The 13,195-nt window shown below is 33.9% G+C and overlaps 1 pseudogene; it reads left to right on the forward strand.

Annotated features, from left to right (window-relative positions):
* Nucleotides 1-12,878, forward strand: part of LOC136125425 (NAD-dependent protein deacetylase sirtuin-7-like) — a 77,656-nt pseudogene extending 64,778 nt beyond the window's left edge.
* Nucleotides 12,879-13,195: the final 317 nt, after the last annotated feature.

The raw sequence follows: 13,195 nt of genomic DNA on the forward strand, positions 1-13,195 counted from the left end.
AAGCACATTTACATTGTTGTGAAATTGTCACCACCATCCATCTCCAGAAGTTTTTCAACTTCCCAAGCTGACACTATGTATCAATTAAACAACAACTCCCCATTCTTCCTGCCCCTCAGCCCCCTGCAACTACCATTCTATTTTCTGCCTCTGAATTTGACTATTCTAGGGACCTCATATAAGCAAATCATGTAATATTTGTCATTTTGTGACTGGCTTACTTCACTCATAATAATGTCTTCAAGATTCATCTATGTTTTAGCATGTGTCAGAATTTGATTCCTTTTTAAGACTGAATAATATTCCGTTGAATCCATATACCACATTTTGTTTATGCATTCATCCATCAATGTTCTTCTGGCAATTGTGAATAACGTTGCTATGAACATTAATGTAAAAATATCTGTTCAAATCCCTGATTTCAACTTCTTTGGGTATATACCCAGAAGTGGAATTGATAGATCACACAGTAATTCTATGTTTAATTTTTTGAGGAATCACCATACTGTTTTTCACAATGGCTAAAAATATTTTACATTCCTACCAGAAATTCACAAGGGTTCCAATTTCCCCACATTCTCACCAGCATGTGTTAGAAAAAAAATTTTTTTGTATAATTTTACCTTACCCAGTGACCCCAAACTACTTACAGCTATTAACTCATTACTAATCACAAATAACTATTTTAATTTTGTTTATTTTTCTACACATTGTTCTATTATTTTTTAACCTCTAGTATATTGCACAGTATATATTACATTAAAATTTGAATGAATGAATGAACCTTATTAGAGATTTAATATATATACTGACAGGCCTATGCAAGTTACCCAAATCCAAGAACATAATTATTTAATGAGATTTGACATGGGTACATAACAAACTTTGGATTCTCTCGTGCTTATAAGCCTTGTTCTTAGGGTCACAGAGGAGAGACCACCTAAATCAAAGTTATTCAGACTATAGAGCTTTCTTAAGCTACCTGCCAGTATATGCAGATAAGTTCTAAGACCATAAAGCATTATAGAGAGCCTGGCTTACCTTTTAAAACAAGCTTTATCTGAGTTATCAGATATACTTCAGACTTGTAGGGTTCCTCAAGGCTGCTCATGAAAGTGCCAACCAGAAACTTCCAATTTTTAAATTATTACGGATGAGTAATTAGCACTAACCAACTCAGATTTTCTTATACCAAAAAAATATGGAATATTTACTGATCTTCTGGTCCAAGAGACTCTAGGGACGGCCAAAAAACTGGTCAGAATTCACAGAATGCCAGTCTGAGCTATGTCCCTAGCATAGTTAGTCCAGTGAAATAAGAAAAAATATTAGTTGACATCAGGACAGAGTCAAATAGTAATTCATGTAGTTAAACTATTTGCAGACATGTTAAGGTAATAGATGACTGGAACTGAAGAATTTTTAACAAAACAAAAAGTTTATTAAAGATGCTCAGTTATCTGGACTTTCCTTGTTTAAAATTCTTCAGAAGGTCATGGTAGCTAATAATTATAGAACATTAATTTCACCACAGACACTGATGATGGTCTCAGTTTAACAAAGCCTCCTTTCTTCTACACTACACAAAATAGAAAAGATCTATTTAATTTCATACCACCTTGGGGAGATTAACCTGCACAGATACACTCAGTGGCAAATGAACCAATCTCTTTAAGGGACATAAGGGAAAAGGAATATGTAGACAAATAGGAAAAGTCATATATGAAAACTGCTAAAGTCTTCCCTAGTATTTGGTTCTAAATGTATCTTTAGAAAACTGTTTCATCTTTTTCACCTGAAAATTTTTATCTGAAGGTTTCTGTGAAATTTTTCAGAAAGTTAACATGGAAAAACTTTTAAGACTCTCGGTTATTTTCATTTATAGTATGAATAAGTTTCAATACCACTTAATATGAAAGTTGTATTAATTAAAGTTTGTAGTAGTACCTACATTGTAGAGTTATTGTGAGGTTTAGATAAGCCAATATTTGTAGAGAGTTTGGAAGATTGTCTGGCTTAAAAGTGTTTGCCTAATAAATATAATAATAGCGCTAATCAGACCACTGGCTATCAACTTTGCAATACTTGTAGGTCAAAAAGAATTTGTTGTTAGAAGCAAACAAATTCAAAATTAATTTTGAATTACTGATATGCTCTTCCAAAAAGAGAATAGTGCATTTCTTCTGCAGGAAGATCCAAAAAGAAATATGTTCACTTGAGCAATTGAGGGGTGCTAACTAATTATTATCATATGACTAATTAATTAGCATCGCACAAACCTATGATTCATGTTAAATATGGTCTGTTCCAGAGTGATTTTATAAACCTGGACCAAGGAATCAATCAGTCAGTAGGGTAGTATTTGTTTCTGAGTTTGAAAGTAGCACTTGTCAAATACATTTCCAGGAAGAATTTGCAAAAATGTCAACTCTTTTGAATTCAAGCTGGAAGGAAAACTAACAAAAATTCAGATGCTTATACATACATTTCTCTTTTCTCAGAATTCATCAATTAGATATTCAGGAAGTTCATTTAAAATTTAATTATCCAAGTTTTCCTTCTTTTATAACTTACCCTTATGATTAATTACCCCATACTTGTTGATTATTTTCTCTCTTTCCTATGAACATATTAGCATGAAACCATAACGATGTTAAATTACCTTTAAAAACACATAAAAATCAGTGGAGCATGCTGTTTTCCTCTTTACATGAAATCTGCTCTAAATATATTACAATATTTTAACACATTTTAGGAGTGTTTATTTTAGCCCCAATTCTAACACAGCTTGGGCTGACTGAACATGTTAAGTAGAGCCTGTGCCTCTCTGTATGGCATTCTGGATTGTTGTAATAAGGTGTACCCAGGTTGGATTTTTTCATTATTGATTTAATCAATAAATATTTTCAGAAATGATGAGAAACATGTAAGACTTTTAACTGGCTAAAATTGGCTTTTTATTCCTAATATTTTTATAATAGTATTGCTTCATTCTGAAGATAACTATGCCAAAATATTTCCTTCATTAAAAAAGTAAATCGGAGTTTCCGAAGCATATTCTATATTTTAAAATTCATCTAAAGGGAATGACACTGACACTATGCTAGAACAGCCTACAGTACCCCCCAATATTTTGGGCTTGCTGTCCAGAAAGCAATGGTTTATTTGAGTGTCTGCCTCTTTTGTGAAACTCTCATGTGTACCGTATGTTAACAATCATATAACCTTATTACACATTCCTATTATCTTTTTGTTTTGTTGGCACTTATTATGTGTGAGTAGTTTGCATATGTGCGTTTATGTGTGTGTATGAGAGAGAGAAGTGGAGGATTGAGAAGAGAAAGATCATAGGGAAAGACTCAACCTTATTCATCCTATTTTCTAGACAATGATAGCAACACTCAAGAAATGTTTGTCAAATGAATATTAATTTGGTTCCAAAGTTAGAATTGTACTATAAATTGCCTTGAAATGTGGGTAAACTCATTTAAACAAATACTTCATTATACCTCTCTTCATTTAAATGAGCATGTAATTTTATTTAAAATGGTGGTGTTTTTATCAGTGATATTAATTTTCTTTGGTTTATCAAAAGTTCACATGTATCATTTCTACATTCATCCATTCATTGAGTCAATAAATATGTATTCAGGACCTGCTATATACTATGCTATATACTAAACACATATTAGGCACTGAGGATATATTTTGATACTGAAATATTTAAATATATGAGTCAAGTTCATCTTAACAATACCATATAAATCAATGTAATAAGGTAATAGTAATAAGGCTAATTTCACTATAGGCTAGATCTATATCAGAAATATGATTCTTAAACATGGAGCAGGCATATTTTTTAAAACAAGATGAATGATCAGTTAAGTAAAATATCAGTTAAAATTATTGGTTTTATGTAGACTAATTTCTGGTAAACTCTTTTTATGTATACCAGCTAATTATACTAATAATATTAATAACAATAAAACACTAATTTTATATCAATTATTCACAGAAATTCATTTTATTTCATTATATAAATTATCTATATAAATAATTTTATATAAATTATTAATTGAGCATCTACCAATGTGCCAGACACAGAGGATACAAAAGTGAACAAGCAAGTCAGAAATCCCTGATCTTAAGAAGTTTACATCTAGGGAGATAGGTGAAAATAAAAGATAAATCCACACATTATATAGTATGATATAGTAATATACACTAAGGAGGAAAAATGAGAGAAGAGGAATATGGGTTGAAATTTTAAATAGGGTGGCATAGGGAAGGCCTCACTGGGAAAGTAGCATTTGAGTAAAAACCTAAAGCAAGAGGCAAATTATTCTTGCAGGTGTGAGAGAGAAGCAGAATCCACACCAAGGGAGCAGCAAGTAAAGACCTTCAGGCAGAAACAAGGTTGGTTCGTTCAAAAATCAATGATTAGGCTGCTACAGCTGGAGGTGAGTGAAGGAGGAGGAAAGGCAATAAGAGAACTCAAAAACATAATGGAGTGTGGGTGTCATAGGAACTTGGAGACCTCTGCAAAGATTTTGACTTTGTGTATGAGATGGAAGGCACTGGGAAAGTTTTGAAAAGAGGAATGACATGATCTAAACAACTTTTAACAAACCACTCTGTTACTTTGGAAAATATGAACACATTGTGCACATTTTGACATCACAGACCACATTGGCACCCATGAAAACAACACTCTAGTAATTAAAATCCGTCCTGAAATCTCAGAGCCTAAACACGTTATTAATTCAATCTAGTCTCCACTTTATATCTGTTTGGAAGAAGGTAATAAATCACTAATGAACCAGCTGGATATTTCTGAACTTTATATGTCACTCAGGTCACAGAAAGATATCTTTATCTTAATCTCCAATCCTGCCTACTATCAGGAAATGGAAAAACTAGTTTGGGGAAAGTAAGAAATTCTTTCTAAATAAATGACCAGTGACATTCAAAAGGCCAGTCACATTATTGAAAGATTATTCATTTTATTATTCATCCTTTTGGATAGTTAAATATTATCTGATTTATCAAAGGTTAGCCAAACATAAATCTCTAAAATTATAATGATTATCAACAGAAAACGTCAAGTTTTAATGTTTTAAAACTTGCATAAATTAAGCAATCTATAAAATCTATTCAGATCTATTTTTTTTCTATTTTTACAAAATAAGTTAGTAACTGATTTTACAAACAATGATATCTCATCTTTGGAGTATTTTGCCTTCTAATTACTAAGGATTCTATTACTGGTAAAGTAAATTATTTTTTCACATTAATAATTAGAAATTGTCCTCCAAATGAAGCAAAAGACTCTATCATTTTTTTCTTTCTAATTTTTTTTTTTTTACAAAATGTTAACTGTTTTGTTTCTAAACCAAATATATGATTTTTCCATTTGGCTGTGCTTGGATAAAGAAATGTGAATCAAAGTCTTCCTTGACTATAAGTATCTATGATTGGCTTCCAGAGATAACATCAGCAACCAATGGTTACACAATTCTAAAACTTTCTATCTCTCCCAGAATATCATTTATTTGTAAAATTTTACACAAATCAGGTCTCCGTATTTGTATTTCTACCTTTATTTCTAGCCAAAGCAGAAAAAAACTATAGGTTTTTGAAATTTCTTTCTCAGTCAACAACAGGAAATCACTTTATAATGCAAATATAAATTATTTTAAGCAAGTTCTAATTTTAAATTATCATTTTTCATCTAGTTAGTTACAACTGTGCCATTTACCTTCTGAATTCAAAAAAATCCTCAAATGTTGAAATTTAAACCAATGCCTGCAAACTAACTCCATTCAGTTATCAAATACCATAGTTTTTATTTGTCATAAGCCTCATTATATGTCAGTAATAACAAATGGCATTGTCTTCTCTTATTTTAAAAAAACAATTTGATAGCAACATGAATAAAAAAGTTAGAATAGACATTTATTCATAAGACATCAATAACCACTTTTTAAAATCAAAATATGTGGTTAGAATTTTTTTGAAACTGAGTTGGTTATATAACATTTTAATCTGATGTCAAATGCCATTGTTAAAGAGTTTCATGAATACTACTGCTAAAGCCCAAAAGAAAGACTATTCTAATTTCTTCAAGACTCCTAATGTATGGGAAAGAATTTCCTCTTGTGAGTTCCTACCATACCCATGATAATTTTATTCATATTTTTATAATCAGTGGTTCTGACTTCTCATAAGTTTGTTGGTTACAGCACTGAACTAATGATTTGTAAATTCATTTAGTTTTCATATGGTCCTGTTTCCACAGACCTACTTTATGGTAACAGGCTGTCAATGTAACCCTGGCCAGTTATCGCACAGCTATCGTATATACCACTGCAACCCCAGCACCTAGCACAGGATCTGACACAAGCCAGGGAGAGGGGTAATTGGCGGTAGTCAAATAATGCTTAAGAGAGGGATACCACTAAAGTCAAAGTGTCTGGGTTCACATCCTAGGATTGCCCTTCTGACTCTGTGTCCTTAAGTAAATTACTTAGATACAGTTATAAAATGGTTTTATGTTTGTAATTATTGCATGGGATTAAATGAGGTACTACATGTATTTGGCAGTGAACATTTTATGTTATACATTAAATATTAAAAAGGAAACAAATAACTGAGGATGGCTTATACCTAATGCCACATACTTTCACCCACATGCATTATGAACTATCTCTATGTTCTGTTCTTAAAAGTTCTTTTATTACAGTTTTAAGGAATCATAAGTAGCATGATCATGCATACTATGTTTTGCAATTCACCATGCTTTTTTTTCTGACAAGTACTGAAAAAAACTCTTTAATAAGATTTTCATAAGTACAATTAAGTACAGTGATATTTATAAATGCCTCTTCTGCAAGAGTTTCTAAAATGGAATTGGGTGTAAACATATTCTAGAAAAGTAATCTCTTCAAATTCTTTCATTCTCTTCCTATTAAAATGATCAGTGATGGTATAATAAAACTTTTGTCAAGAATAAAAGATTGCCATAAAAAATCCTTGTGATAAGAGCTAGAATAAGAGAAATGTAGCCGATTCAGTCACATTAAAGAGATAAAAGACAGTGGAGTCAATTTGAACAATGATAGTAGATCATGATTTATACTAAAAAGACTTTTTCAATTAATGGAATAATCTGTTTGTTTTCCAGTGAACAATGCTATGTACTTGAAACAGTAGCATCTGTTCTCATATGATAATATATGAAAGAAGGGAAGTTAATTTGTCTTTAACCATGTGCTATAAAACATATTAGTTATGAATGCAAAGAATCATGAAACATTATTTCAACTGAAGTGGAATCAGATCTAAGTTTGTTAATGTTATTCATGCTATATTAAATATAGGATAACAAGAACAAGTTTAAGACCTGAAACATTTTTTAAGGATTCTTTGGGATAAGACTGCTTATATATAATGTCATAAACAAATTACATAGTTATAAAACAGCATAGACTTTGTAATGCGACAGATTGAGTCTTGCAATTTATTACTTTTCTGATCTGGACAAGTTACTTGAACTTTTTACATCTAATCTCATCTATAAAATGAATAGAATTTTACCTGCTTAAAGGAGACAGAATTTTATCTAACAGAGGAGGTCATCTACTCAAACAGTATAGACTAGAACCTAACTTTGTATCATATAAGGAAGTGTAAGCTCCTTTGTTTCATCCTGCCATTCTTTTCTAGAATGTATATGACTTCATGAATAGTTTTACCTTTTTTTGAAATTTAAACAATTAGGTGAAAGAATAAATCAGACTGTACTAATCAAAAGCATACACTTCTTTAAAATTGAGTTGCAGAGGTTAATATATATTATTGTAAACAATATTGCAAAAAAGTAGCTACTCGATGAAAGGATTTATTTATTTATTTAGTTTTGGCTGCAGTGGGTCTCCGTTGTTGCACGCAGGCTTTGTCTCATTGTGGCAAGTGGGGGCTACTCTTCGTTGCAGTGCACAGGCTTCTCATTGCGGTGGCTTCTCTTGTGGAGCACGTGCTCTAGGCGCGCGGGCTTCAGTAGTTGTGGCACATGCGCTCAGTAGTTGTGGTTTGTGGGCTCTAGAGCTCAGGCTTAGTAGTTGTGGCGCACGGGCTTAGTTGCTCCGCGGCATGTGGGATCTTCCCGGACTAGGGTTCGAACCCGTATCCCCTGCATTGGCAGGCGGATTCTTAACCACTGTGCCACCAGGGAAGTCCTGAAAGGATTTAAATATTTGCTTATTTTATGCTATATGATCTCTTCTCTTACGGTCTATATCCCCCTTATTTAAAGAATATTTACAAAGCTTGAAAACAGAAAAAAGAACTGGTTAAAGATGAGTCTCTTGTACATGCCAGGCATGTTTCTGACTTAGCATCTCCGTCCACTGTTCCCTCTGCCTGGATTGTGCTTCCCTCTTTTACCTACAAGGCTAATTCCTTCTCTTTCTCTAGGCTTTCATTCAAAGGTCACTTTTTCAGTGAAGCCTTCCACATAACACCTTATTTAAAATTCCAGGATACTCTCTCATTGGTTTTACTCCTTGGTACATACTACTATAACATATTATATAATATGCTTAATTATCTTGGAGAAAGATTTCATAGAAGAAAAGAGACCTGGAAAAGGAGAGACAAATTTTGAAATATATAAAAATGGCTAAGGCAAGAGCTTATACTGAAATAGGATACAATTGAGATTTAGAAGAAGAGGAAAGGAATAATGATGATAAGGAAGACACTTCATTAGTCTTGAAATGCAACATGAGAAACATGGATTTCATATGGAGATCTTGAGAGTGTTATTGGATGGATGGAGGCAGTGAGAATTCAAAACACTAAGGTGAGCTTTACTGCTTACTGAGTTTATCAGGGAAGGAGACAGACATCTTAAACAGAAACTGCCAAAATATGCCACTAACAGTTGCATCACTCTGAACAATACTATAACACTTCTGGCATTACATGCTGATAACTGCTTATCTAAAGGGAAATATATATATATATATGTATTTTTCTGTATCATAATTTCTTAATTAAATAAACAATAAGTAACTAAATATATAGTTTAAGGAACTTTATTCATTTTCATTCTTTTATACTTTAAGGAAACTATGGAAGTAGAGTTTCAAAATAATTTTTAACTCAGAAAAACACTCTCCTGATGTATTTTATTGGATTAAATTTAAATCCACATGTATATCAGAACATACAATAAGCATTTTAGATGTTTCCATTTTCTTAACTTTAATAGCATCTGTGCTATACTGGAGACTTTCTGACCCCATAATTTCTTTACATGAAGATTCATAATCCTTTCTATGAAAATAGAATTGTTGTCACAGACACTTGAAATGTTCAACTTAGATGAATTCTCTGTATATTCTGCATATGAAAATTTTCCTTATTTAATAACAATACAGACTGTATGTTGAGATATTAAACATAACCATTTTTAAATGCATATTACATATTTCATCTTAGTGTGCATATGCTATTTCTTTGATATCAAAAGAAACTGTTACAAAGTCATTATGAAAATGGCTACTCTACATATATTTTCCCAAAATGTATTATAACTTTTATTTTTCCTGCTACCTTAGAGAAAAGAGTATTTTATGATATTTCCCCAATATTCTATAGCAAGTACTTTTTTCCCATTTACTTTTAGGAATGCAGTAGAAACTAAAGGTTCAGAGAGTTCAGCTGTTATTATAACAACTTGTTGAAACTCTGACTTTTTCACTTATTATTGGTGCTATGGACCAAATTGGCCTCTCCTTCCCCAGTAGTCATATGCTGAAGCCCTAACCCCTCAATGTGACTGTATTTGGACACAGGCCTATAAGGAGTATAAGGAAGTAACAGATTAAATGAGGTCATTAGGGTGGGGCCCTGATCCCTTAGAATTAGATCCCTTAGAATAGGGATTCTATAAAAAAAAAACACACCAGAGAGAGAGCCCTTCCTCTCTCTCTTTCCACCATGTGAGGAGAGAACAATAAGAAAGACTGCAAGAAGCCAGGAAGAGAACTTTCACCAGAAAGCAACCATACTGGCATATTTATCTTGCACTTTCAGCATCCAGAGGTTGCTTCATTGCAACCTCTCAATCTATTTATCATTTTGTACTGGACATCTTCTTTCCTAATGAATAATGAAATATTGAGTATGATTCTAAATGAAATCAATATAGCCCATATTAAATTAAAAGTTGGTTTTCAACATAATTTTTTTTAATAACAAGAGTTTGTCCTACTAAATGCACACTGTTTTCTTTTAGAGATACTAAATGGTGGTAAGGGAAACTTAATGGTCAATAAGTTTGCTGTTTCCCACCCAATACTCCAGACTGAAAAGAAGACATTTCTCCCCTCAGCAAACCAAGCAAACAGCCTGTTTGCCATGCCTCTTACCTGAATGACCCAAATTGTTTTCCAGCATCAGATTGTGAGTATAGAGATAGAATAGGAAGGAAGGTAAGCGTAGAAAAAGTAATTGCCTCAGAAAGCTCATTTAGACTGTGGCTATAAGGACATAATTGACATTCTTTGAAGGCCTTACACCTATTCTCATTCACTTTTTTACTCCACCTTCTTTATGTCACTCTAGGACATCATCAGTTACTGCTTGTACTAACTGTAGCTTCTATGAGTATCTCCTCCTCTAATCTTTACCAAACTTCCATTCATCCCTCAAATATCCATTTAAGCACTACTTCTGGTAGAAGCCTTCCCTGGAGAGGACAAACACGCACACACCATACAAACATACTCAAAGGCAGGTGCTCATGACAATCTCTTACCTAGCACCTTGCGCTGCTGAATACTTAACATTCTCAGCTGCAATTAATATCAGCCTTCTCTTAAAGACCAGGACCGTATCTTCCTGATCACTCTGTCCTTAGTGATTAGCTAAGAGCCAGGCATATAGTTGACACTTTATAACACAGTATTCATGATTCCCTCATTGAATGAATTAATAAAACATACTTGTGGAGGAGAATGGGGGTACAAAGAGTAACAGTTCCACATTCTATGCATGAGGGCTTAGTGGTGAACTGTTGTCTCAGAAATGAGTAGAAATTCAACAGGAACTCTAATGAGTTGTACGATCATAAGAGAGCAGTTTTAAAAGTCAATTTTACGTGTTTACAGGAACAGATGAAAGATACTGGAATAGTGCAAAGCCCTCTCATATTATCCCAAAGCACTGACATGGGACCTGCATAATTTGAAAATGTTTATATCTTTCTAGCAACTGATATGAGTAAAAGCCTAGAGTAATTGTGTGAAAAATACAAATATAAATGCATTCATTCAATTTCTCAAGTAAATATAATTTTGCTGAGCAAATGGCAAGATTTCCTTAAAGCAGGATGATAGGAGGGGAAGGGCAGGGAGGGACAGATTGGGAGTTTGGGATTGACATGTACATACTGCTATATTTAAAATGAATAACCAACAAGGACCTACCATATAGCACAGGGAATTCTGCTCAATATTATGTAACAACCTAAATGGGAAAATAATTTGAAAAAGAATAGATACATGTATATGTATAACTAAATCACTTTGCTGTACACGTGAAACTATCACAATATTGTTAATCAATTATACTCCAATATAAAATAAAAAGTTAAAAAAAAACCAGGATGATAGGGATAATCACTAGCCTCCAACTTGCTTGATACTGTAACTTCATAACCATATTTAGTAAAATCTACAGGCTGTTTAATTGCTTTCCATTTTAAGTATTAACTGTTTTCCTCAGAACTTCAAATAAGGTCTCCAGACCAGAAGGCCATGGGAGTGGCCCATCTAAAAAGAATTCAGTTTTTTGAGAGTTTTTTCATGAATCAGTGTTGAATTCTGTCAAATGCTTTTCCTGCATCTATTGAGATTATCGTATAATTTTTATCCTTTATTTTATTAACGTGGTATATCGTATTGATTGATTTGTAGATGTTGAACCATCCTTGTATCCCTGGAATAAATTTCACTTGGTCATGGTGAATGATCCTTTTAATGTATTGTTGAATTTTTTTGCTAATATTTTGTTGAGGATTTTAGCATCTATGTTCACCAGGGATATTAGCCTACAATTTTCTTGTCACGTACTTGTCTGGATTTGGATCAGGGAAATGCTGGCCTTGCTAAATGAGTTTGGAAACGTTCCCTCCTCTTCTATTTCTGAAAGAGTTTGAGAAAGACTGCTATGGATAGAAACTCATGCAGGATTTCTATGTCATAGTCTGGAAGTAGATTTCTTCTTGTATTATGTTGAGGTACATTCCTTCTACACCCAGTTTGTCACTGCCCTCCATTGATACCAGACAGTCTGGGTCTGCCACAAGTGTGATTCCCAGCTCTGGGACACAACTGTTCACTTTGGGAATAGGGGGCCCTGGGGAAGCCTCCAAACTCGGTGTTGGCAACCAACACTGCGGCAAGGCAGACACAATCCTGTGTTTAGGTTCCAGCTTAAAGATTCTAAAAATATATCCTTGCCTCTAGGGTATGACTAAGCCTCCTAGCTGGAGGTCAATGCTCTATATTGTGAACTTTCAGTGGACCCTGAAGGATGACTGGGCTGCCCTGAAACTCCATGGGAAATGTGATGACATCATGCAGCTCTCTTGGACAAGCTGAGCCTGGAGACCTCCTTCTACAGCAGGTGGCAAAACTCCATCTTTTGCCAGGCAACTTCCCTGTATTTGGATGAAGAAGAAGTCATACAGAAGCAGAGAGGAGGCTCTGCCTGGGGGACAGGGCCCCCCATCTGACTCAGCCCCCATTCTAGGGAGCTAGTTTGGCAGGGGCTGCACCAAATGCACAAAAAGAAAGAAAGTAACATAACCTCATGTTTGATGAAGAAAAACAATGGGCAATTTCCATATGGCCATAACTCTCCTTCACAGGTAAGTATTATCTTGAAGGCCTGGGCTGCCCTCATGGGATCTACTAAGAAATCTTTGGGGGTGACACTACCATTGTGACGTTTTAAGTCACTTGTCTCTGCTTGTAGAGAAACCCATTGCACTGCTATGATTGTCCTCTGATATGGGTTCGACTATTGAAGACACTTCCCACCTAAAAGGAGGTAGCTGTGACATCTTTCTGTGAGAAGAGAACACAGGAGGTTATTCCAGACCTGGCTGGCCAAGAGGAGCACA

The sequence above is a fragment of the Phocoena phocoena genome, chromosome 7, assembly GCF_963924675.1.
Source record: "Phocoena phocoena chromosome 7, mPhoPho1.1, whole genome shotgun sequence".
In the NCBI taxonomy this organism is placed as follows: Eukaryota; Metazoa; Chordata; class Mammalia; order Artiodactyla; family Phocoenidae; genus Phocoena; species Phocoena phocoena.